Raw genomic sequence first — 25,855 nt, forward strand, 5'->3', positions numbered from 1 at the left:
GGTGTGGGGCAGCTGTGTTAGGCTTGCTCACTGGCGGCTACAAGCACTTTGCCTGATTGGTGCATGAGCACATGGCAGCACCACATGTGTGTGGCCTATGTAAGGCTAAGGGTGCTTGTGCTCAGGGGATTGGAGATGGTGGATTGCCTCCCACCACTATGAGGGCCTATTTTGCAGTTTGTTTGCCTGAGAGGTGGTTTCCCCTGCCTGTGTGCTTGTCAACCATTGTGAGACTCTATTAAATGGAATGGCCCAACCCTTTCCAACTCCACAGTCCCTCTATCGTCTGCCCAAATCTAATGCAAACCTGCCTGGCCTTGGCTGAGGAGCCACTGAGCCATTTCACCCACAGGTGTTGTAAAGTACCAAAGGCTACAGAATTAATATTAATATTTTAGGAGGCTTGGAGAACATTTTATTAATTTGGGTTAAGAGAAATTGTGAGAATAGTCTCTGTGCTGTGTGACTAGCATAACCAGGATGGCTCTTGCCATTGTATTGTAAATGAAAAGGGAAGGAAGCATGGATTCCCTGACATTCCACCACACCTGTGGGGAAAGGAGTGAATGGCTAGCCAGGTGCAGGAAGGGAAAAGCCAAAATAAACTTTTTCTTATAGCAATGAGCCATTTGTGGGCATTTGTCCCCACGGAAACTACCTCTCTTATGTAAATGCATGTGGTTAATACCTCTGACTCTGGACAGAGAGATGGCGGATGAACACTAGAAAATATAGGAAGGCCTTTAATATGTAAAGAGACATCTTTCTACCGTTGTGTTGACTTGTAAATTTTGTTTTCTCCAAAATAATGTATAGCTTGCCAATTGAACGTGGTCCTATCATGTTAAAGGACATATGACTATAACCAATAACGGTAAGGGGCTCCTAATTGCAATTTTTGCTTCTGTACTTCCCACTTACAAAACTATAAAAACTAAGTAGAACAAAGGGCCGACGCGCTCTCTGTCAGATTTCTGTCGGAGTTCCCGCCACTTGGGCAAGCTAGACAATAAAACTTTAATGTGTAAACGACGGACCTTGCTTCTGTCTTCCATAATTCGGGTCCCTCCGAATTTGGATTAACATTGGCCACCGGCTTTACACATGGGTAGAGTTGGCCTGCTCACACATTCAAATAATACTACTCCACCCAAAACCCAACCTATCACCAAGTATTTCCTGCTGTAACTCCAAAATGCATTTTTTCATCCACTTTTCCATCTTCACTGCTGCTCCTTAGGATGATTTGCCATCATCAGTTGCAAGGATGAAGGCAGTGCATTCACTCTGGTGCTCGTATAGTGCTCAAAATCAGTTTTCCACACGTTATTCAAGTTGTTTTTAACTATAAACCTGATTAGGTTATAATAAAAATGTTCCAAGCTCTAAAATATTTAATATTCCAATGATTTCCTGTCCCATTTTGAATAAAAACCAAATTCTTACCATGGCCTATAAGGCTTTACATGAACTGGTCCTCAACTATACTCTACATTTATTTTCCACTCTTTTCCTCTTGCTCTCTATGTGGTTATGGGAGCTCTTCACTGTTCATAGAACATAGCAACTCAGACTGACCTTGGGAAATCTGCACTTTCTGTTCCTTTGACCTGTAATTTTCAACCCCCAGGATCTTTACATGGCTGGCTCACTGTTGTCTCAGATCTCATTTCTGATGTTAGTTTCTTAGACACGTCCTTAAGCAACTTCTCTAATACACACACATATACGTACCTCCTCTCATGCCCTTTACTGGGACATTTATTACCACTGAGCTAATACAATGTTATTGACTCATTTTTCCTCCTGTCTACCTTAACTAGAACTATGTGAACTCAGTGAGAACCAAGGCACTGTTTGGAGGATATAAACGGGAAAAAAATTAATCAAAGGATTAGACAAAAGTATTTATGTAAAAGCATTTAAAATATTAAAAATTATGTTAATATTATAACCATCTATTTGACACTCAGTAAATACTGCCCTAGACTAGGTATTACAATATTATTTTACTTTATATGACTTCATTTATTTATCCAGTAAAAATTATTAAATGTGCATTGTGTACCCTGGGAGATACAGCAGTAAATTCTATACACTAATTGCCAACATCATGGAGGCTGGTGTGCAGTAGAATCCAACCTAGGTTAGGTGGGGGAGCAGTTAGGAAAAACTTTCCAGAGGATATAACATTCAAATAGAGACCTGAAGGATGAGGAGGAAGCAGTAAATTAGATACTGAGCAGGGAAAACAGAAGAATAATAAGTTTATTAACTTCTTTATCTCCCATATTACCCAGCAACAATCTTCCAATGAGAACTAAAATATAAAGAAAATAGAAGCTCCACATTGGCAGTAAACAGTGGCCATTATATTTGGTCCCTACCCTTTAAAGGGCTAGAGTGAAGAGAGGTGCAGCAAAAGAAAATGAAAAAATAATGTTTATTAATGCTTATTATTAACACATTCCAAATACTGTACCACCAGTCTTCACTTGAATAATCTTATTTTATCCTCATAACAGCTCTTTTTCAGAGGCTCATTAGGTTTTATTAACCCTCATAAATTATACTTATGTCTCTGATTTTAACAGCCTCTTCTGACTCTTTAAGATCCATGTACTTTTCTCATATGCTTCCTGATTAGGTCAGTTGTTCCCATTCCCAGCTGTATGTTACAACTAGGAAGCCAAGGCCACACTTGATCAATAAAATCAGAATGTCTGGGCATGGAACCCATTTTCAACAGTTAAAGCTCCTCAGATGTATTTGCTATGCAACCAAAGTTGAGACTCACTAGTCTAGGTCAAGGACAGAACGCCAGCTAGTTTAATCAATTCATTTTGGTTATATCATCCATATTTGTTTTCAAGCAAGGTCCTATTTAAACCACAATAAGTAAAAAAGATGATTCTATTCTTTGGCATAAACTCTTTAATGTATCAATATTAGTCCTGAGAAGTCAACTGTGAAGGTTGAAATAGCATAACTAAATAATTAAGCTACTTTTGTATCTCAACACACATTACTTTTGTATTTCAGTACACTGTCTGCTTTAATAATTCCAGGCTCCACCAGCATTTGCTATCAGATTTAATTCTCTATGGTCTGGCACTACATAATTTTAGTAACCTTAGCTTTAGAAAGAAGAAAAGAAAAAAGTAACATGACTTACATAACTACAGGAACATGATTTATTTAAGCTTGCAAAAAAAAGATCACGGTAATTTATGCAATTTAAAAATTTATTTTCTTCCTACTTGCTTCAACAAAAGATCAGTTGGCACTCAACAAAAATGCTGTTGTATATATTATTATTAGAAAAGGCATCTACGGCTTAGTATAAAAGGAGTTAACACTGCTGGTAGCCATTGTTCTCAAATGAAATAATGTCCTCCTTTGCTTTAAGCTTCTCACATTTTTCCATTTTGCCATTGTCCTTATGAAATTTAGTACCATAATAGTAGACTTTGTAAATAAGTACCTAATTTGAATGTCCTCTTAGACTCTTGAGATAAAGCAATGAGTCATATCATAGAAAAGTATTTTACACCAATCAATCGATAGCTTGATCTTTGGCCCATCATATTAATTCATATGACAAACAACTACTTAGCACAAGGATCACTGAAAATTAGAACTAAGTGATGTCATTTTGTGACCTTCTAACCCCTTTAACCCAAAGATTCCTCTTTCCTCTGTATTATATCTATATTCATTAATCATGAACTTGATTCATTATTAGGAATAATTAGACTAGAGATAGAGTTTGTTTTTGTCTTTAAAAAAGTTGTTTGCTACATATAAAAGTTTTTAGAAGCTGATTTATAACTATGAAAACTTGGAAGCATCCAAAATGTCCTTTAGTGGGTGAATGGATAAACTGTCTGTGGTACATACAGACAATAAAATATTATTCAACTTTAAAAAGAAATGAGCTATCAGGCCATGAAAAAGCATGGAGACTCTTAAGTTGTAGTACTTCAGTCCTCTGGAAACAACCAATGTCATATGGAAAAAACCTACTTAAGACACAAACTGATGTCAAGAGAAAGAGGGGGAGGTCTGCCAACAGAGGCAATGAAGACCTCCTGGATTTCCTTCTCTCACAGCTTTTATTGATCAGAAGCAGAACAGAGGTAACAGGATTACAAGGGAGGGAGACCAAGTGATTAGGGGAAAGAATGACTAATGGCCATTTTGCTGACATGGAGAAAGGGCTAATTTAGTCAGTACATTCTTTTTCTTTTGCTAATTAACAAGCACAAAGGGAGGGGCAATCTAGAATGTCTCTAGGCTAATTTTCTAAAGCCCAGTCACATGCATCCCTTTGTGTCTGCACAAAGGTCACTCACACAGTTTCTTAGTGTTTGCATCCAAGAGACATTCATTTGGGGCTTTTAACTGAAGTTCCCCAATTCAAGTCATAGAAGGTTCAAGGTTAGAAGGGTAATTCCTTACATTAAGTGTATAGTACTGATAAGTGAAAGGAACCAATCTGAAAAGACTACATACTGTGTGATTCAAACCCTATGACATTCTGGAAAAAGTACCCAGACAGTTAATAGTAGTTACTAGGGTTTGAAGTAAGGAGATAAATAGATGGAGCACAAGAATAATTTAGGGTAGTGAAAATACTCTGTATGACACTAGAATGATGAATCTATATCATTATACATTTATCCAAACCTATAAAATGTACAACACCAAGAATCAACCCTATTGTAAACTATGCACTTGAATGACAATGTGTTAGTGTAGTACAACAATTATAACAAATGTATACTCTGGTGGGAGATGTTAATAATAGGGAAATTTATGCATGTGTGGGAGCAGGAGACAATGTAGGAAATCTCTGTGCCTTCCACTCAATTTCTATGAAGCTAAAACTCTTTTAGACTGTAGTTGATCATATATATATATATATATATATATGTATATATATATATGTATATATATGGAGTATATGTATATGTGTGGTGTTTGTGTATATACATATATAATATACATACTTATATATATTTGAGATATGTGGCATCAACAGACATACTGTATAATTGCATTTATATAAAATATAATTGCATTTAAAAAAAGTGAATCTATATTCTTAGAATAAACATTTTATTGTCTACCATATGTGTGGTGTTAATGACTATAAAACTGAATAAAGTATAATGTTGAAAATGAAATTAGTAGTTAACTATGGAGAAAAGAGGGGGCAGTGACTGCAGGGGGCTCTAGAGAAATTTGGAAGCTGCTAATAACAGTATTTCTTGACTTCAATTGTGGCTACTGGAATGTCTTCACTCTGGGATAATTTACTAATTTCAGTAATTGTACAATTTTCTACATGCAGATCAACAAGCAAATATTTATTAAATATCTAATGTGTGTATGTAAGATTGTATTGAGCACAGTATTCTTTCTTCTTTTTGCCCTTTTGTTAATATCATCCTTAATGGGAAAATAAAATGGTTTGCTTCATGAAGTCACCATTGCATATCAGACTGTAGAATCAGCAGGGTAGAGATGAGAACAAGAGAAAATATTTAACTGCAATTTTAAAATGCTTATAATATAATTATTTTTATACTTATGAATAAAATAACACTATGATTTAAATAGGTAATTTAATCTACTCACTAAGGAAGTCTTGGTATTTACAAAAAATACTTTATTGGTTATTAGCCTAAATATATAGCAAAATGTAACAAGACTCCATTTCTGTTAAAAATATTCTAATGCAGACTTTCTCCCAAATCTTAACTAACTTTACTCTTCATAAATTAATCCAAATCTGCAAATTTTCAAAATATTTATTATATAGATTAAGCAGAATAAAACAATGTAATTACATATCCAAGATTAATCTCAAATCACATTTTTAAGATAATCAAAACTATACTGATTGTAGCCATTTTATAGCCCTCTGTCAAGAAAATTCTCCTGACTTATCACTTAAAATTTTAAATTATATGATTAAGCAAGATTTAATCAAAAAGTGACAGATCAGATTTTCTCATGGTATGTTGAAAATGTAGAACTGCTACATTTGATTTGCAAACTGTGACACTTATTCAGGGCAGAGTTGCTGCCATCTGTTTCAAATTTACAGAGAAAGATTCTAGCATGTTGGCCTAGAGGTTATATTATGCAGAAGACAAAACAGTCAACAGTTACTGCTTAAAGTTAATTTCACATTATAATAGGATTAACTTTAAAAGGTCTCTTGTTACTCAGCACAATTTGCTCATTCCTTTCTACAACATCACTGTTTTGTTGGTTTTCAACTTTCTTATTATATGTTTTCTTATTGCATTTGCTAGCTATACTTTAGATATTTGTTATTTGTATGTGTGTGTGTGTGTGTGTGTGTGTGTGTGTGTGCGCGCACACGCGCCGTGCACTCAAACATAACAGATATTTTTTTCTGAATGAGATCAGCCATTTTGGATGAGTTTCCTTTCTTAGGTAACTTGCTATTCTCAATTCCTTTCAAACTCATCATGTACAGTTATGTGTCATTTAATGATGAGGATGTTTTTAGAAATGCGTCATTAGGTGATTTTGTCGTAAAAACATCATAAAGTATACTTACAAAAGACTAGATGGTACAGCCTACTACACAACTAGGCTATCTGATCTGTATGATACAGCCTATTGCTCCTAGGCTACAAACCTATACCTCTACTAAAGATTGTAGACAACTGTAACACAATCGTATTTGTGCATATAAACATAGGAAAGGTAGAGTGAAACATGATATAAAAGATGAAAACACTTGTATACTTGTATAGGGCACTTATCAGGACTGGAGCTTTCAGGGCTAGAAATTGCTCTGGGGAAATTAGTAAGTATATAGTTAGTGAATTGAAGGCTGGGACATTACTGTCCACTACTGTAGACTTTATAAACACTATACACTTAGGCTACATTGAATTTATAATAAACACATCAAGACTGAATCAAGCAAAAATGAAAATGAAGCAATCAATAGATGTGGTAAACAGGAGATGCCTGAGGTTGAGGCTACTACTGGTGTAATAAAACATACTGTTTTACAGCAAACTTTTTTTAATAAGCAGAAAGACTACACTCAAAGTAACTATTAAAAGTATAGTATAGTAAATACATAAACTGATAACATAGTCATTTATCATCATTTTTAAATATTATGCACTGTACATAATTGTATGTGCTATACTTTATTTTTTATTGATTTTAATTTATTTGGTTTACATAGATTATAATGTTGCTCTGAATGCATGCCTCCCTTCCCCATATTCCCCTCAACATTTTCCTTGCCCCTCCACAAAACGCCCTCCCCCCTTCCCTTCAGGTTTATCCCATTCTATCATCCCCTTTCCCTCCATCCTCTTTCCCTCTTGTCCCTTTGATCCCTCCTCTGTCTCAATTCCTTTCCTCAGTTCACATTGTTCATTAAATTCCTCAAATGAGTAAGGTCATATGATATTTCTCTTTCTCTGCCTGGCTTATTTCACTTAATATAATAGTCTCCAGGTCCATCCATGTTGTTGCAAAAAGAAAGATTTTCTTCTTTTTCATGGCCCCATAGCATTCCATTGTATATATGTACCACTGCTTTTTAATCCACTGGTCCACTGAAGGACACTTGGGCTGTTTCCAGATCTTCGCTATTGTAAACAACACTGCCATAAACATGGGGGTGCATTTCTCCTTTTGAATCAGTGATATGGTGTTCTTAGGATATATTCCTACAAATGGAATGGCTGGGTCAAAAGACAGTTCCATTTTTAATTTTTTGAGGAATCTCCATACTGTTTTTCACAGTGGCTGCACCAGTCTGCGTTCCCACCAACAGTGCAGGAGAGTTCCCTTTTCTCCACATCCTTGTCAGCACTTATTATTTGTTGTTTTGTTAATGAGCGCCATTCTGACTGGTGTGAGGCGGTATCTCATTGTGATTTTAATTTGTATTTCTAAATGATTAGTGTTGTTGAACATTTTTTCACCTGCCTATTGGCCATCTGTATGTCCTCTTTGGAGAAGTGTCTATTTATTTCTTTTGCCCGTTTTTTGATTGGATTGTTTGTCTTCCTGGTGTTGAGTTTTACAAGTTCTTTATAAATTTTGGTTATTAACCCCTTATTAGATGTATTATCAAATATGTTCTCCCATTGTGGGGTGTCTTTTTATTCTGTTCTTATTGTATTTATCTGTGCAAAAGCTTTTTTAGTTTGATATAGTCCCATTTGTTTGTCCTTTTATTTCACTTGGTCATGGAGATTAATCAGCAAATACATTACTGCAAGAGATGTCAGAGAGCTTACTGCCTATGTTTTCTTCTAAGATGCTCATGGTTTCATGACTTACATTTAAGTCTTTTATCCATTTTGAGTTTATTTTTTGTGAATTGTGTAAGTTTGTGGTCTAGTTTCATTTTTGCAGGTAGCTATCCAATTTTCCCAACACCATTTTTAAAAGAGGCTGTCTTTACCACATTGTATGCTATTAACAACTTTGTCAAATATAAATTGTCCATAAAGGTGTGGATTTATTTCTGGGTTCTCTGTTATGTTCCATTGATCTATATGCCTATTCTTATGCCAGTATCAAGCTGTTTTGAGTACAATGGCCTTATAGTATAATTTGATATCAGGAAGTGTGATACCACCCACTTTATTCTTCTTTCTCAAGGTTGCTGAGGCTATTCTTGTTTTTTTTGGAATATGTGTTCTATATCTTTGAAGTATGTCATTAGTGTTTTAATTGGTATTGCATTGAATTTATAAATTGCTTTGGGTAATATAGACATTTTAATGATGTTTATTCTTCCTAACCATAAACACAGTATACGCTTCCACTTATTTGTATTTTCTCAATTTCTTTTATCAATGTTTTATAATTTTTCGAGTTCAAGTCTTTAACCTCCTTGGTTAAATTTATTCCTAGGTACTTAGTTTATTTGTAGCAATAGTGAAGGGGACTGTTTTCTTAATTTCTCTTTCTGACAGTTCATTGTTGGTGTATGAAAATGCCTCTGATTTCTGAGTATTAATTTTATATCCTTTCATCTTACTGAATTCATTTATCAGGTCCAATAGTTTTTTGACTGAGATTTTAGGGTTTTCTATAAACAGTACTATATCATCTGCAAATAATGATAGATTTAGTTCTTATTCTTTAATTTGGATGCCTTTTATTTCTTTTTTTTTTTTCTTGTCTGATTACTGTAGCTAGGACTTCCAGAACTATGTAGAATAAGAGTGGTGAAAGGGGGCACCCCTGCCTTGTTCCTGATCTTAAGGGGATTGCTTTTAATTTTTGCACATTGAGTATGATGTTGGCTGTGGGTTTGTCATAGATGGCCTTTATCATGTTGAGATATGTTCCCTGTATTCCCACTTTGCTGAGAGTTTTGATGATAAATGGATGATGGATTTTATCAAATGTTTTTTTTGCAATTATTGATATTATCATGTGGTTTTTCTTCTTTCTTTCGTTTATGTGATGAATCACATTGATTGATTTGTGAATATTGTACCAACCTTGCCTCCCCAGAATTAATTCCACTTGATCATGATGTATGATATTTTTCATGTATTGTTGCATCTGGTTTGCTAATATTTGGTTGAGGATTTTAGCATCTAAATTCATCAGGGATATTGGCCTATAATTTTTTTTGTGTGTTTGTTGTCTTTACCTGGTTTTGGAATCAGAATTATGCTCATGTCAAAAAAGGAGCTTGGAAATCTTCCTTCCTCTTAAATTTTTTGAAATAGCTAAAGAAGAATAGGAGTTAGTTCTTCTTTGAATATTTAGTAGAATTTGCCTGTGAAGCCATCTGGCCCAGGGCTTTTGTTTGTTGGGAGTTTTCTGATAACTGTTTTAATCTCATTTGTTGTAATTGGTCTGTTTAGGTTTTCTGATTCTTCCAGATTGATTTTTGAAAGATTATATGTTTTAATGAATTTGTCCATTTCATCTAGGTTGTCCAATTTTTTTTGGCATTTTACAGTATTTTTATCTAATATAAATTTTTTATCTAATATAAAATTTTTGTTTAATATAAAATTTTTATCTAATTTTATAGTATTTTCTTATATTCTTTTGTATTTCTGTTGTGTCCATTGTTACTACTCCATCCTTATTTCTAATTTTATTTATTTGAGTCCTCTCTCTTTTTTTCTTGGTGAGTCAGGTTGAATTTTATTGATCTTGTTTACTTTTTCAAAGAACCAGCTCTTGGTTTTGTTGATCCTCAGTATTGTTTTTTTAGCCTCTATGTCATTTATTTCCACTCAGATCTTTATTTTATCCTTCCTTCTACTACCTCTGGGTTTTACTTGCTGTTCTTTTTCTAGATCTTTTAGATGCAGGGTTAAGTTGTTTATTTGAGCTTTTTCTAGCTTCTTGATGTATGCCTGTAATGCTGTGAATTTCCCTCTCAGAACTGCTTTTTCTATGTCCCATAAATTTTGAGTTGTTGTATGCTCATTTTCATTCATTTCTAGGAATTTTTAAATTTCTTCTTTGATCTCATTGTTAATTTAATAACATGCTATTTTGTTTTCAATTGTTTGAGTATTTTTTAGTTTTTCTGTTATAGTTAATTTCTAGTTTCATTTGATTGTGATCCAAGAAGATGCTTGATATGATTTCAATCTTCTAAAATTTGTTGAGCCCTAACATGTGGTCTATCCTAGAGAATGTAAAATGAGCACTTGAAAAGAATGTATATTCTGCTGCTTTAGGGTGGAAAGTTCTGAAGATATTTATTAAATCCAATTGATCTAGTATGTCCTTTATGTCTGCTGTTTCTTTGTTAATTTCTTTCTTGAGGATCTATCCAGTGATGTGAGTGGGGTATTGAAATCCCCTACTATTATAGTATTTCTGTTGATTTTGCCCTTTATTTCCATCAATATCTGCTTTATATATTTAGGGGCTCCTATATTTGGTGCATAGATATTTATAATAGTTATATCTTCCTGTTGGATTGCTCCTTTTTTCATTATGTAGTGACCTTCTTCATCCTTTTCTATAGCCTTTGTTTTAAAGTCTATTTTGACAGATATAAGTATTGCTACCCCAGCTTTTTTACATTTTCATTTGCATGAAATATTTTTTTTCCATCTCTTTACTTTCAGGCTATGTGTCTCTTTTGTTTTGAGGTGTGTCTCTTTTAGACAGCATATGTATTGGTCCTGTTTTCTTATCCTCACAGATTCCCTATGTCTTTGATTGGATCATTTAATCCATTTATGTTTAAGGTTATTATTATTATTTATTTTTGTATTTTTCTGAAGCTGGAAATGGGGAGAGACAGTCAGACAGACTCCCGCATGTGCCCGACTGGGATCCACCCAGCACTCCCACCAGGGGGCGACGCTCTGCCCACCAGGGGGCGATGCTCTGCCCCTCTGGGGAATCACTCTGTTGAGACCAGAGCCACTCTAGCGCTTGGGGCAGAGGCCAAGGAGCCATCTCCAGCACTCAGGCCATCTTTGCTCCAATGGAGCCTCGCTGAGGGAGGGGAAGAGAGAGACAGAGAGGAAGGAGAGAGGGAGGGGTGGAGAAGCAGATGGGCGCTTCTCCTGTGTGCCCTGGCCGTGAATCGAACCCGGGACTTCTGCACACCAGGCCAATGCTCTACCACTGAGCCAACCGGCCAGGGCCTAAGGTTATTATTGATATGTAGTTGTTTATTGCCATTTTATTCTTTAAATCTACATTCCTCGATTACTATATTTTTCCCCCTTTGTTTTCTTTACAGTAAGCTCTCAAACATTTCTTGCAGCATTGATTTGTTTGTAATGAATTCCTTGAGGTTTTTTTGTGGGGAATCTTTTTATTTTTATTTTTTTCAATTTTAAATGATAGTCTTGCTAGATAAAGAAGTCTTGGTTGTAGGCTCATGTTCTGCATTACTTTGAATATTTCTTACCATTCCCTTCTGTCCTCAAGTGTTTCTTTTGAGAAGTTGAATGTCATTTTTCTGAGGGCTCCTTTGTAAGTGATTGACTTTTTTTCTTTTGAAGATTTTAGTATTTTTTCTTTATCTCTTAGCTTTTGTATTTTAATTATGATGTGTGTTGGTGTAGGTTTCTCAGAATTTCTCTTTAATGGAATTCTCTGTGCTTTTTGAACTTATGTGACATTTTCTCATCAATTCAGGGAAGTTTTCTGCTATGATTTTTTCAAACAGGCTCTCTATCTTTTGTTTTTTCTCTTATTATTCAGGAACTTCTATGATGCAGATGTTGTTTTTCTTTATGTTGTCACAGAGCTCTCTTAGTTTCCTCAGATGTTTTAAGCCTCTTTTCTTTTTGCTGCTCTGCTTCCATGCTTTCATTTATGTTGTCTTCTAAGTTGCTGATTTGATCCTCTGCTTCATCCATCCTGCTTTTAATTGCTTCTATTGTAGTCTTCATTTCTGATATTGTGTTTGTCATTTTTGACTGGTTCTTCTTTATTATTTCAATGTCCTTTTTGATGCTTCTTATCACTTTATTTAGGAGCTCATTGTGTGTATCCATTGTTGCTCTAAGATCTTTGAGCATTCTAATAATCATTATTTTAAACTCTGCATCCTATAGTTTGGTTATTTTCATCTCATTCAGTTCTTTTTCTGGGGATTTCTCTTGTTGATTCATTTGGATTGCATTTCTCTGTCTTTCCATTTTGTCTGTGTATACACTCCTCATTTAGCTGTGTTGTTTGTATAACTAGCTAAGTCTAGGGTTGGAATTTTCTTCCTTCAATTTCCAGTTGTGTTGTTTCTAGGTCTTCTTGGGTTGGCATCAGCTTTTGTTTGTAATCTGCTGTAGGCTACTTATCTGCTATCACTATTCTTTTTGCTGTTTGTGACAGCATTTTCTGTCTTAGCTGTGTCAGGTGTGAGGAGCCCTTCCTTAAGCTTCCACTCTAACAAGGGTTGTTAGGTCCTGAACTGGTGCTTTTCGTATCTGGCCACTGAATGTGCCTGCCCTGGACCTCCCAGTCCAGAGCCTATGACTGGCTTTTATCAACCTTTTTGGAGCTACAGGCAATCCAGATCTTGTGGCTGCCTCTTGTGGGCCCAGGTGCCATTGTAAATATCAGCTGCACACTCCTAGGCTTTCTTTTATTTACTCTTGGCCTGGGGGGAAGTTTCTTTAAAATCAAGTCCCCTAAGATTTGCTTTCTTTTGCCTCAGTGCTGGCTATGTGTTGGGCTCAGTACTGTAATACAGTAATTAGGTATGGTATTGGGTGTGTCTGGCTCCTTAACCTCAGGTGTCATTCTATCCAGACTTTTTTTTTATTATTTTTTCTTCTCTTTCAGCACTCAATAGGGTGTAGTAACAGGGGTCCAGTGTGTGTGGCCCCTGTGATCCTGTTGTGTAGCCTGTCCACTGCTCACCACCGCTGTTGCTGCCTGGGGCATTTGGGCTCAGGTGCTGCTGGCACCAGCCCACCTCCATGGCTGCCATGGCCACCACTGCCTCAGGCTTGCTTGGACCACTTCCAAAGCTGCCGCAGCTTCTGCTGCTGCTGAGGGCAGGCCTGCACCGTGGGCAAGTTTGTGCACAGGCTTGGGCCTCCACAATGTCCGCTTTGGCCTCTGCCTCCTTGGGTGAACTTGCACACACTCACTCAGACCGCTTCCGTGTCTGCCTCTGCTTCTGCTGCTGCTGAGGGCGGATCTGCATCGCTGCGAGGGGAGGTGTTCCTGTGGACTCTGACCTTCTCAGCAGCTGCCACACCCACTCAGAACACCCCTGAGGTCGCGGGGCTTCTACTCCACTGAGGGCGTGCCCACACCACTGGCGGGTTTGCATGCCAGCCTGGACTTCTGCAGCAGTTGCTGTGGCTTTTGTCCTCACTGGCGGGCCTGCATGCATCCACCCAGAACACCTCAGGCATCCGCCCCCACCAAAAGTGTGCCCATGCTGCAGGCAGGACTGTATGTGAGCTTGGAACTCTGGATTGGCTATGACAGTTTCTGCCTCTGCTGGCTGGCCTGCGCACTCGCTCAGAGTGCTCTGGCCTCTGCAGCTGTGCCCTGCTGCCTCCTGCCCACCCACCCCAGCAAGCTCTCAGCAGTACAGGGGGGTGAGGGGGTGGGGATGGGGGGTCGATATATCTTATACCTCTGCACTGACTATTCTTGTCCCTATGGTGCTGCCTGCCTTTAAGTGCCTCTTTGTTCTAACTGGGGCAGGTGAGCCTCTGGTGGATGGGGTATTTCTTCCCTTTGCTGGTGATGCTGTTCCCAGGACAAATGTTCACTTTAGATTTGGGGAGTGACTCAACCCAGAGGTTAGGGTGTCCATCCCTCAAAATGTCTCCCCCTGTGCCTCTGAGACCACTCTCTCCCCTGGCAAATCCAGTCCTCCCAGTGCTCCTTGCTCCTGGAGCTCTGGGAAAGTGGCTGTGAGGGAGGCTTTCTGTGTAGTCCCTTGAATATGGAGCCTGGATCCGAGAGTTCTGCCTCCTTCTCTCAATAATATCTAGGCTTTTTTCTCAGCCAAATATAGTCCATAAGCCCCCTTGAGGCTCCAGAGCTCTAGGTTGGGATTCTGGTTTTGGGGCTGAGGACCCACAACTCGCTAGGCAACCCTCCCCACACAAGAGTCCCTCAGCAATGCCGCTTGATCCCAGGAGCAGGACAGCCCTTTTTGCATCTCCACTTGTCCTACCAGTTTTAGTGTGGCTTCTTTGGTGGTCCTTGGCTATAGAATCCTCTTAGTTTAGTCTAAAGTTAGTCTTTGGATATGAATGTTCTCAAAATTAAGTTGTAATCCACCTTGGATCTGGGAAGTGGGAGTTGGAGTGTCCTCATTTTTTAAACCTCACAGGTGCAATAGTTCTCGGCACGGAAACCAGATATAGAACCATCAGCAACAAAGCACCAGAAAAGCATTTGACAAAATTCATCACCCATTCATGATAAAAACTCCCCTTACACTTCTGCAAAGAGGCTTTGGGCAATGCAACCACTGCAGAAATGCCACCGCAGTGACACATCCCCTCTTGTGCTACACTTTAATACAACTGGCAGCATGATAGGTTTGCTTATACCAGTTCACCACAAAAACAAGAGTAATGTGTTGTGCTATGACTTTAGATAGGACATCACTAGGCAATAAGAATTTTTCAGCCTGACCAATTGTGCTCAATAGTTAGAACTTCTACCTGAGACGCTGAGGTCTCAAGTTCAAAATCCTGAAGTCACTGGCTTGAGTGCAGGCTTATCTAACTTGAGCTCAGAAAAACTAGTTTGAGCTTGGGATTGCCAGCTTGAGGGTGGGATCATCGATATGATCCAATAGTTGCTGGCTTGAAACCAAAGGTCACTGGCTTGGCTGGAGCCTCCCAGTCAAGGCACATATGAGAAACAATTCATAAACAATTAAAGTAACACAACTATGATTTGAAGCTTCTCATATCTCTCCCTTCCTGTCTCTGTCTCTCTCTTGCTCAAAAAGAAAAAAAAATTTCAGGTTCATTAAAATCTTATGGGACCACTATTGTATATATGGTCTTTCTAGACTGAAACAGTCTTATGTGCCAAATGACTGTGCTCTCTCTCTCTCTCTCTCTCTCTCTCTCTCTCACACACACACACACACATTATCAACTGGTAAATAACTTTTTATGAAGGGTATATAGGAATCATTTGTATCACTCCCATAGATCTTCTGCAATTTTAAAGTTGGTTCAAAATTACAGCATAAAAAACTTTTAAAAGTAGTAAAAAAAAAAATACCAGTGAAAACTATTACCATGCATTTATTTTTATTATTTAAAAGGCTGTGTTCATCATTGATTCTTACATAATATATGAGCACAATTTATAATATTAACTTTTATTTAAAATCTTGGAAACACTTTGTATTGTAAGTAATATTTCCAAATAGCTTAAAATTGTATTTATTATTTTAAATACTTTCTGACATGCTACTGATATATTCTGCAAAAAATCTATTTTATAATCATTTCCATAGAGAAAGCCACCAGATTTTAGAAATGTTCATTAATACTTTGTATGCATATGAAATAGTACTTATTGCTGTATTTCTTGTTCTAAATACTATGAAGGATGTATTACTAATTACAGATAAAATATATATTTTATTGTTATTTTCCCCTATAGTTATTCTTTGTCACTTAAAAAGAAAAATATGAAAAATTAGTGATGTTTATATATTCGTACATGTGGTGATGAAACAATATTCATACAAAATCAGTTTTGTAGATCAGGTAAGACTTACTGTAGATCTAGTAAAAAAAATTTTTGCCCCAAGAAGTTATAATCACCACACAGACTTTCTACAGGACAGTGGTTCTCCACTCTAAGAAATGGCCTTAATTTCTACCAAATGGCAGCCAAAGTATAGCAATAATTCTTTTTCTTCTGCTTTAATGTTACCAGTAACTGAAAATATACAGAAACTCAGAGTTACAAATATTCTAAATTTTACCATAGCCTTTTGTGTGTCGATTTCAGGATAATTATTCTAATTTTGTTAGTACAGAGTCCAAATTGATTAGTGCATATTTTACTATTTTAAAAAAATTAAGAAATTTTATATGTAAGTAAGACAAATTAAACATTATTATATAGTGTTGTTCTTTTCTCCACATCACTTGTTCTTTAATCATAGTAATCATTTTTAAGTGTACAGTTTAGTGGTAATAAATATGATATATTCACCTTGTGCAACCATCACTATCATCTATCCCCCAAAACTTGTTCATCTTATAAGTCTGAAACTCTATACTTATTTTTTGGTTAGATAAGTCTGTAAATATGATATATATGTTTGCTTGCTTATAGTTTGCAGTGGGTGTAGGGGACAGGTTGTAAGCAGGCAGGGTCATTATAGCCTAAAGCTTAGGGGTTTTTTTTGTTTTTTAAATTAATTTTAATGGGGTGACATTGATAAATCAGGGTACATATGTTCAGAGAAAACATATCCAGGTTTTTTTGACATTTGATTATGCTGCATTCCCATCACCCAAAGTCCAATTGTCTTCCTTCACTTTCTAACTCGTTTTCTTTGTGCCCCTCCCCTCACCCAACACCCTCCCTCTCCTCCCCCCCAGAACCCCCACACTCTTGTCCATGTCTCTGAGACTCATTTTTATGTCCCACCTATGTATGGAATTATATAGTTCTGAGTCTTTTCTGATTTATTTTGCTCAGTATAATGTTATCAAGGTCCATCCATGTTGTTGTAAAGGATCTGATGTCATCATTTCTTATGGCTGAGTAGTATTCCATAGAATATATGTACAAAGCTTTTTAATCCACTCGTCCACTGATGGACACTTGGGCTGTTTCCAGATCTTTGCTATTGTGAACAATGCTGCCATAAACATGGGGGTGCATTTCTTTTTTTCAAACAGTGCTATGGTGTTCTTGGGGTATATTCCTAAAAGTGGTATAGCTGGGTTAAAAGGCAGTTTGATTTTTAATTTCTTAAGGAATCTCCATACTGTTTTCTACGGTGGCTGAACCAGTCTGCATTCCCACCAGCAGTGCAGGAGGGTTCCCTTTTCTCCACGTCCTCGCCAGCACTTATTCTGTGTTGTTTTGTTGATGAGTGCCATTTTGACTGGTGTGAGGTGATATCTCATTGTGGTTTTAATTTGCATTTCTCTAATAATTAGTGATGTTGAGCATTTTTTCATCTGCCTATTTGGCCATCTGTATGTCCTCATTGGAGAAGTGTCTGTTCATTTCTATTGCCTATTTTTTGATTGGGTTGTTTGTCTTCCTGGTATTGAGTTTTACAAGTTCTTTATAAATTTTGATTATTAACCCCTTATCAGATGTATTGTCAAATATATTCTCCCATTGTGTAGTTTGTATTTTATTCTGTTCTTATTGTCTTTAGCTGTGCAGAAGCTTTTTAGTTCGATATAGTCCCATTTGTTTATCCTCTCTTTTATTTCACTTGCCCGTGGAGATAAATTGGCAAATATATTGCTGCAAGAGATATCAGAGTGCTTACGGCCTCTTTCCTTCTAAGATGCATATGGTTTTATGGCTTATATTTAAGTCTTTTATCCACTTTGAGTTTATTTTTGTAAATAGTGTAAGTTGGTGGTCTAGTTTCTTTTTTGTGCAGGTAGCTGTCCAATTTTCCCAACACCATTTGTTGAAGAGGCTGTCTTTACTCCAATGTATGCTCTTACTTCCTTTGTCAAATATCAGTTGTACATATAAGTGTGGGTTTATTTCTGGGTTCTCAGTTCTATTTCATTGATCTATGAGCCTGTTCTTATGCCAGTACCAGGCTGTTTTGAGTACAATGGCCTTGTAGTATAACTTGATATCCAGAAGTGTGTTACCTCCCGCTTTATTCTTCCTTTCCAAGATTGCTGAGGCTATTTGTGTTCTCTTTTGGTTCCATATAAATTTTTGGAATATGTGTTCTATGTCTTTGAAGTAAGTCATTGGTATTTTAATCAGTATTGTATTGAATTTATAAATTGCTTTGAGTAATATAAACATTTTAATGATGTTTATTCTTCCTAACCATGAGCATGGTATATGCTTCCTCTTGTTTGTATCTTCCCTAATTTCTTTTGTCAAAGTTTTATAATTTTTTGAGAAGTCTTTAATCTCCCTGGTTAAATTTATTCCTAGGTACTTTATTTTTTTGGTTGCAATGGTAAAGGGGATTGCTTCCTTAATTTCTCTCTCTGACAGTTCATTGTTAGTGTATAAAAATGCCTCTGATTTCTGAGTATTAATTTTATATCCTGCCACCTTGCTGAATTCATTTATCAGGTCTAGTAGTTTTTTGACTGAGACTTTAGGGTTTTCAATATACAATATCATATCATTTGCAAATAATGATAGTTTTACTTCTTTTTTTCCAATTTGGATGCTATTTATTTCTTTTTCTTGTCTGATTGCTGTGGCTAGGACTTCCAGAACTATGTTGAATAAGAGTGGTGAAAGGGGGCATCCCTACCTTGTCCCTGATCTTAAGGGGATTGCTTTTAATTTTTTGCCCATTGTCTATAATGTTGGCTGTGAGTTTGTAATAGAAGGCTTTCTTCATCATGTTGAGGTATGTTCCCTGTATTCCCACTTTGCTGAGAGTTTTGATCATGAATGGGTGCTGGATTTTATCAAATGCTTTTTCTGCATCTATTGAAATTATCATATGGTTTTTCTCCTCCCTTTTGTTTATGTGATGAATCACATTGATTAATTTGCAAATATTGTACCAGCCTTGCCTCCTAAGAATAAATCCCACTTGATCATGTTGTATGATTTTTTTCATATATTGCTGAATCCAGTTTGCTAATATTTTGTTGATGTTTTTAGCATCTAAATTCATCAGGGATATTGGCCTAGAATTTTTTTTTATGTTGCCTTTGCCTAGTTTTGGAATCAGAATTATACTTGCTTCATAAAAGAAGCTTGGAAGTCTTCCTTCATCTTGAATATTTTGAAATAGCTTGAGAAGGATGGGAGTTAGTTCTTCTTTGAATATTTGGTAGAATTCACTTGTGAAACCATCAGGCTCAGGACTTTTCTTTGTTGGGAGTTTTTTGGTAATTGTTTCAATCTCATTTGTTGTAATCAGTCTGTTTAGGTTTTCTGATTCTTCCACTTAATTTTTGGAAGAATGTATGTTTCAAGGAATTTGTCCATTTCATCTAGGTTGTCTAGTTTTTTGGCATACAGTTCTTCATAGTATTTTCTTACAATATTTTGTATTTCTGTTGTGTCAGTTGTTATTTCTCCACTCTCGTTTCTAATTTTATTTATTTGAGTCCTCTCTCTTTTTTTCTTGGTGAATCTGGTTAAAGGTTCATCGATCTTGTTTACCTGTTCAAAGAACTAGCTCCTGGTTTCATTGATCTTCTGTTGCTTCTTTAGCCTCTATGTCATTTATTTCTGCTCTGATCTTTATTATTTCCTTCCTTCTACTAGCTCTGTGCTTTACTTGCTGTTCTTTTTCTAGTTCTTTTAGATGCAGGGTCAAGTTGTTTATTTGAGCTTTTTCTAGCTTCTTGAGGTATGCCTGAAATGCTATGAACTTCCCTCTCAGGACTGCTTTTGCTCTGTTCCATAAATTTTGAATTGATGTATACTCGTTCTCATTCATTTCTAGGAATTTTAAATTTCTTCTTTGATCTCATTGTTAACCCATTTGTTGTTTAATAACATGATATTTAATTTCCAAGTGTTTGAGTATTTTTCAGTTTTTCTGTTGTGGTTGATTTCTAGTTTCATGCCATTGTGATCAGAGAAAGTGCTCAATATGATCTCAATCTTCTTCAATTTGTTAAGACCGCTTTTGTTCCCTAACATGTGGTCTATCCTAGAGAATGTACCATGAGCACTGGAAAAAAATGTATATTCTGCTACTTTACAGTGAAAGGTTCTAAAGATACCTATTAAATTGAGTTGATTTAGTATGTCCTTTAAGTATGCTGTTTCTTTGTTAATTTTCTTTCTTGAGGATCTATCCAGTGATGTGAGTGGGGTATTGAAATCCCCTAGTATTATAGTATTGCTGTTGATCTCACCTTTTAAATCCATCAAAGCCTGCTTTATATATTTAGGTGCTCCTATGTTAGGTGCATAGATATTTATAACAGTTATATCTTCCCATTGGATTGCTCCTTTTATCATTATGTAGTCACCTTTTTTATCTTTTGTATAGCCTTTGTTTTAAAGTCCCTTTTGTCTGATATAAGTATTGCTACCCCAGCTTTTTTTCATTTCCATTTGTGTAAAATATTTTTTCCATCCTTTTATCTTCTGTCTATGTGCATCTTTTGTTTTAAGGTGTGTCTCTTGTAGACAGCATATGTATGGGTCCTGTTTTCTTATCCACACAGCTACCCTATGTCTTTTGATCGGGTCATTTAATCCATTTACATTTAAGGTTATTATTGATATGTAATTGTTTATTGTCATTTTATTCTTTAAAGCTGTATTCCTCTTTTTCTATATTCTTTTTCTACTTTGATTTGTTTACCACAGGCCCCTTAGCATTTCTTGCAGCCTTGGTTTGGTTGTAGTAAATTCCTTGAGGGTTTTTTTTTTTGTCTGAAAAGCTTTTTATTTCTCCTTCAATTTTCAACGATAGCCTTGCTGGATAAAGTAGTATTGGTAGTAGGCTCTTGTTCTGCATTACTTTGAATATTTTTTGCCATTCTCTTCTGGTCTCAAGTGTTTCTTTTGAAAAGTAGGAAGTCATCCTTATGGGGGATCCTTTGTAGGTGATAGTTTTTTTTTTTCCTCTAGCAGTTTTTAATATTTTCTCTTTATCACTTAGCTTTGGTATTTTAATTATGATGTGTCTTGGTGTACATTTCTTTTAGTTTCTCTTTAATGGAGTTTTCTGTGATTCTTGAACTTGTGAAATGTCTTCCTGCCTTGTTAATGAAAGTTTTCAGCTTAGATATGATTGAACAAAGTCTCTATCCCTTGTTCTTTCTCTTTTTCTTCAGGAATCCCTATGATGTGGTTGTTATTTCTCTTTATGTTGTCACAGAGCTCTCTTAGAGTTTCCTTAGGCTTTTTGAGTCTCTTTTCTTTTTCTGCTCTGCTTCCATGCCTTCATTTATCTTGTCCTCTAACATGCTGATTTGATTCTCAGCTTCATCCATCCTGCTTTTAATTCCTTCTATTGTGTTCTTGATTTCTGATATTGTATTTGTCATTTTTGACTGATTCTTTTTTATTATTTCAATGTCTTTTTAAATATTTGCTATCTCTTTATTTAAGTGTTTGTAATGACCATGTATTGTTGTTCTAATACCCTTGCAGGAGTAGCCAGCTCCCAAGTCAGGCCACAAGGCTCAGTTCTGTGGGCAGGGCAAGGCTGTGCTCCTGCGCCCTTGCTCAAGGGTAGGTCTTCACCCCTTCTGGGGCTCCTGCCCTTCCCCCACAGGTTGGATTACAGACAGCCCACAGCTGGGCTTGACCACTTTTGCATGACCCCTCCTCCCCAGTCAGGCAAGACTGAGCTCACACCTGGTCCTCAGTGGTGGCCAGCCAGCTTCTGCTCTTGTTGACAGAACTGCGCTTCCACACCCTGGTGCTGTTCACCCTCCGGCGAGCCCTGAGCTGTGTGGTTGGAGACGCTGCAGCTTAGACCCTAACACTCAGTACTGTAGTCCCAAAAGCTTCCTCCTTCTAAGCGACTCTGCTCTGAGTGCCACAGGAGAGCTTGTTTGGCTGTTGTCCTCCTTCTCTTTGCTGGTATTGCTGTTACCAGGGGAAATATTCACTTCAGATTTGGGGAGTGACTTGTCCCAGAGGTTAGGGTGGCTGTCTCTCAAATGTTTCTCCTAGATTACACTCTCTTCCTGCTACTATGGTCCTCTCCTCTGTCCCTGTCCCCCAGAGCCCTGAGTGAGTGGTTGTGAGAGAGGTGTTCTGCACGGTATCTTTAAGAAGAATCCTGGGTCTGAGAAATCAGTCTCTTTCTCACAAACAGTATCCTGACTTGTTTCCAGTTAAGTGCTGTCCATACACCTTTTCTAGGATCTGGGGCTGCAGGCTGGGGCTTTGTTCCTGGGACTCAGGACCCTCCTCTCTCTGCTAAATTCACTTCCCACAATGCGAGCCTCTCCAGGCTGCCATTTGCTCTGTGGAGCTGAGCAGCCCTCTCTGTGTTTCTGCTTTTTATACCAGTCTCAGTGTGGGTTCTTCAGTGTTCCTTGGTTGAAGAGTCCTCTTAGTTTAGTCCAAAGTTGGTTTTTCCAGATAATGGTTTTTAAATTTAGTATGTAATCCACTTTGGTTCTAGGAGGTGGAAGTTGGTACATCTGCCTACTCCATCGCCATCTTGTCTCTCTCTACTTAGTTTTTTATTGCTGTAGACATTCATAGATTTATTGGGTGGGGGTGGTATTTCTTCTATGTGAAGGAATGAAGAGTCATTGACTATACTAGTTAGCATACCTTCTCTACTTTAAAAAATATGAAGAAATATGCTTATAATTAATATTCCTTAAACCCCAAAGTACAGACAACTAGCTAGCTCACACTGCCTTTATCACTCTCCTATGATAATAGTCCCAGGAAAAAAGTATACATTTCAACTACCCAGGTTTATTCTTATTTTGTGGAATTATTTTGTGGACTTTATGGGTAAGAAAGAGGACTCATATGTGATGTAAAGTCACTGGAGTGACTTTAGTCAAGTTGCTTAACCTCTCATAATTTCTGTTTTATAATAAGTAAAATAGGAGCATTATGCACACTACACAGGATTTTTTTCAGTATTGTCTGGCATATATAAGAATTAAATGTGGTAAAGTATAAGAAGCACCTAATATCTGACATATGATCAGTACTCAAAGAATGGCTGTGAATATTGGTATTATTATTTTTTGGGGGGGGAAAGTTTGCAGTTGTGCATATGGTCTGAGATTAGGAACATTCACCACAAGCAATTTTTTTTCTTTTTCCTTATGTGTTCTTCAGTTCTTGCTCTACTGCCTGAGGAAATAATCTGTCCTCTTGTGTTTCCCTCCCTTATTCCAGTTTTAACTTTTAAATTATATGAATTATGGTTACTAAATACTTGTGCTGTCAATATACCAGTTTATTGGAAAATAAATTTATAAGCTTTAAAATAATATGGCATTAATATTTTATTAATTCAAGACAGTATAAACTTTTCCTGACAGATATTTGTATAATTAATATGTAATAAATAGAAATCCAAATTCTCCTTAAAAATAAAGAGAATTTGTGGTCCAAGAAAAAGATAATTTATACTTAGAACAAGAATGAATCTAGATTAATAATTACACTAAGGACCTAGTGTTTTCCATGTCTCTACCCTGCCTTCCCTATCATAAACTTCATTTTAAAGTTTTCTTCACTTACAGTCACAGGATGACTGGCAAGAGTAACCAGTTATTCATTAATTGGGCAGCCAGAGAGAGGATAATTTTCTCTCCCTAAACTAGTGCTTCTCAAAGTTAATGTACATGGGAATCACCTTGGTGGGGATTGTCTTAAATTGAAAATCAGACTCAGTAGGTCTTCAAGTTCAAAATCCTGCATTTTTTTCTTAAAATTAAATTTATTGGGGTTACATTGGTTGATGATTATATGGGTTTCAAGTGTAAATTTCTATGACACATGATCTGTATATTGCATTGTGTGTCCAGCAGTCAAAATCAAATCCTGCATTTCTAACAAACTCCAGATAAGGTCAAAGCTGCTAATATGTAGACCACTTTGAGTAGCAAGGTTTTAAACCAGTCATTTTCAGAGTGTGGTTTTTTAAACAACAAAATAATAAAAATTCTTGGGCCCTACTTATGATTGGAAAAATTCTGGGGTACAGCCAAAAAATCTGTATTTTAACATATCTTTCAGGTGATTCTGATGCACACTAAGCCTGAAAACCATGAGACCTAAATTATACACAAAAGATGTGGGTTTGCTCATGTGGAAGCCCAGATAATTTTCATGTACTGATCAGCTTCAGCTTGACACCCTGATTATCATTCCTGAGCCAATTACTGGGGAAATGAAAATGGAATAATTCTAATTTGTCTTTGAAACTAGAACTGTTGTTGCAGCTGGAGGTGAGATTTATCCCATTTAAAGTTCATAATGGCAACACAGAGAAGAAAGGGAAGGATGGAGGTTATAGAAAAAAATGACAGTTTCAAAGGTGTTCCATTACACACCTGTAATTCTGGTGGCCAAGGCAAGGCAGGTCAACATTGGATTCTGGCAGATGGTAGAGAAATTACACAGGCAGAAAGTGTTGGGACCTTATCATTTGATAGAGTCTCTCAATGGCAGACAAGCAAATGGCAGGGAAAACTGTTTCTCAAGCAAACAAACAGCAAAAATGGCCCCTCTCACTGACCTGTGGTGGCGCAGTGGATAAAGCATTGACCTGGAAATGCTGAGGTCGCCAGTTCGAAACCCTAGGCTTGCCTGGTCAAGGCACATATGGGAGTTGATGCTTCCAGCTCCTCCCCCCTGTCTCTCTCTCCTCTCTCTCTGTCTCTCTCTCTCTCCTCTCTAAAATGAATAAATTAAAAAATGGCCCCTCACAGTGACAGGCAGGCAGGCAATCCACCATCCACCCTGAGGGAAAGCCCCATACATAGCCTTACATAGACTACACACTTATGGCATGTGCTCATACACTAATCAAGCAAAGTATGAGTGAACAAGTCTAACACACCTGTTTTCCCAACAAAACCCAGTGGGAATAAAATGAGTAACAAGGAAATTGACCTAGGGGTCAAAATACTAAAACAAGAGTTTACTGCCTACTGTCCCCTGTTAATGCAGCATTGAACTAGGGACAGTGTGGCATAAAAGGCATGAGGCAATCTAAATGAGGAAGTGTGAACCAAACAACACTCATCAACTTCATATCCATTTAAATGTTTAAATAAATCATACCACACACACACACACACACACAATAAAAAAACATACTGTAGATTTTTAGAGGAATAATAACAATAATAATAATAAATGTACCAACCTTGAGAAAGTGGGTCCTGAGTGGAAACTTAATGCACTCATAGAAACTAAATACTAGGAAGGGAAGCAGTAATACTTCAAGGCTAAATGAACTGAAAGGACATGAATATAAAAATTCAGAAGACAAAAGAAGAATCAAATAGCTTTGCTAAAATAGATTCTTTGAGGAACTAAAATGAGTTAGACATAGTTGGGCAAAATTCATCAATGTTAGGTTATAAAGTCTTGATCAACCCTTTGAGGGAGATTAAATTATTAAAATTTTGAAATTGATTCAATGAAAGATAATTTAATTTGTTCAGGTCACACAGCTAGTAAATGGCATATAGAAGTGTCATTTGGAAAAGCCGAAAGTAGGGGAATTAATTAGGAAGGT

This window comes from Saccopteryx bilineata, chromosome 4 (genome assembly GCF_036850765.1).
Source record: "Saccopteryx bilineata isolate mSacBil1 chromosome 4, mSacBil1_pri_phased_curated, whole genome shotgun sequence".
Classification (NCBI taxonomy): Eukaryota; Metazoa; Chordata; class Mammalia; order Chiroptera; family Emballonuridae; genus Saccopteryx; species Saccopteryx bilineata.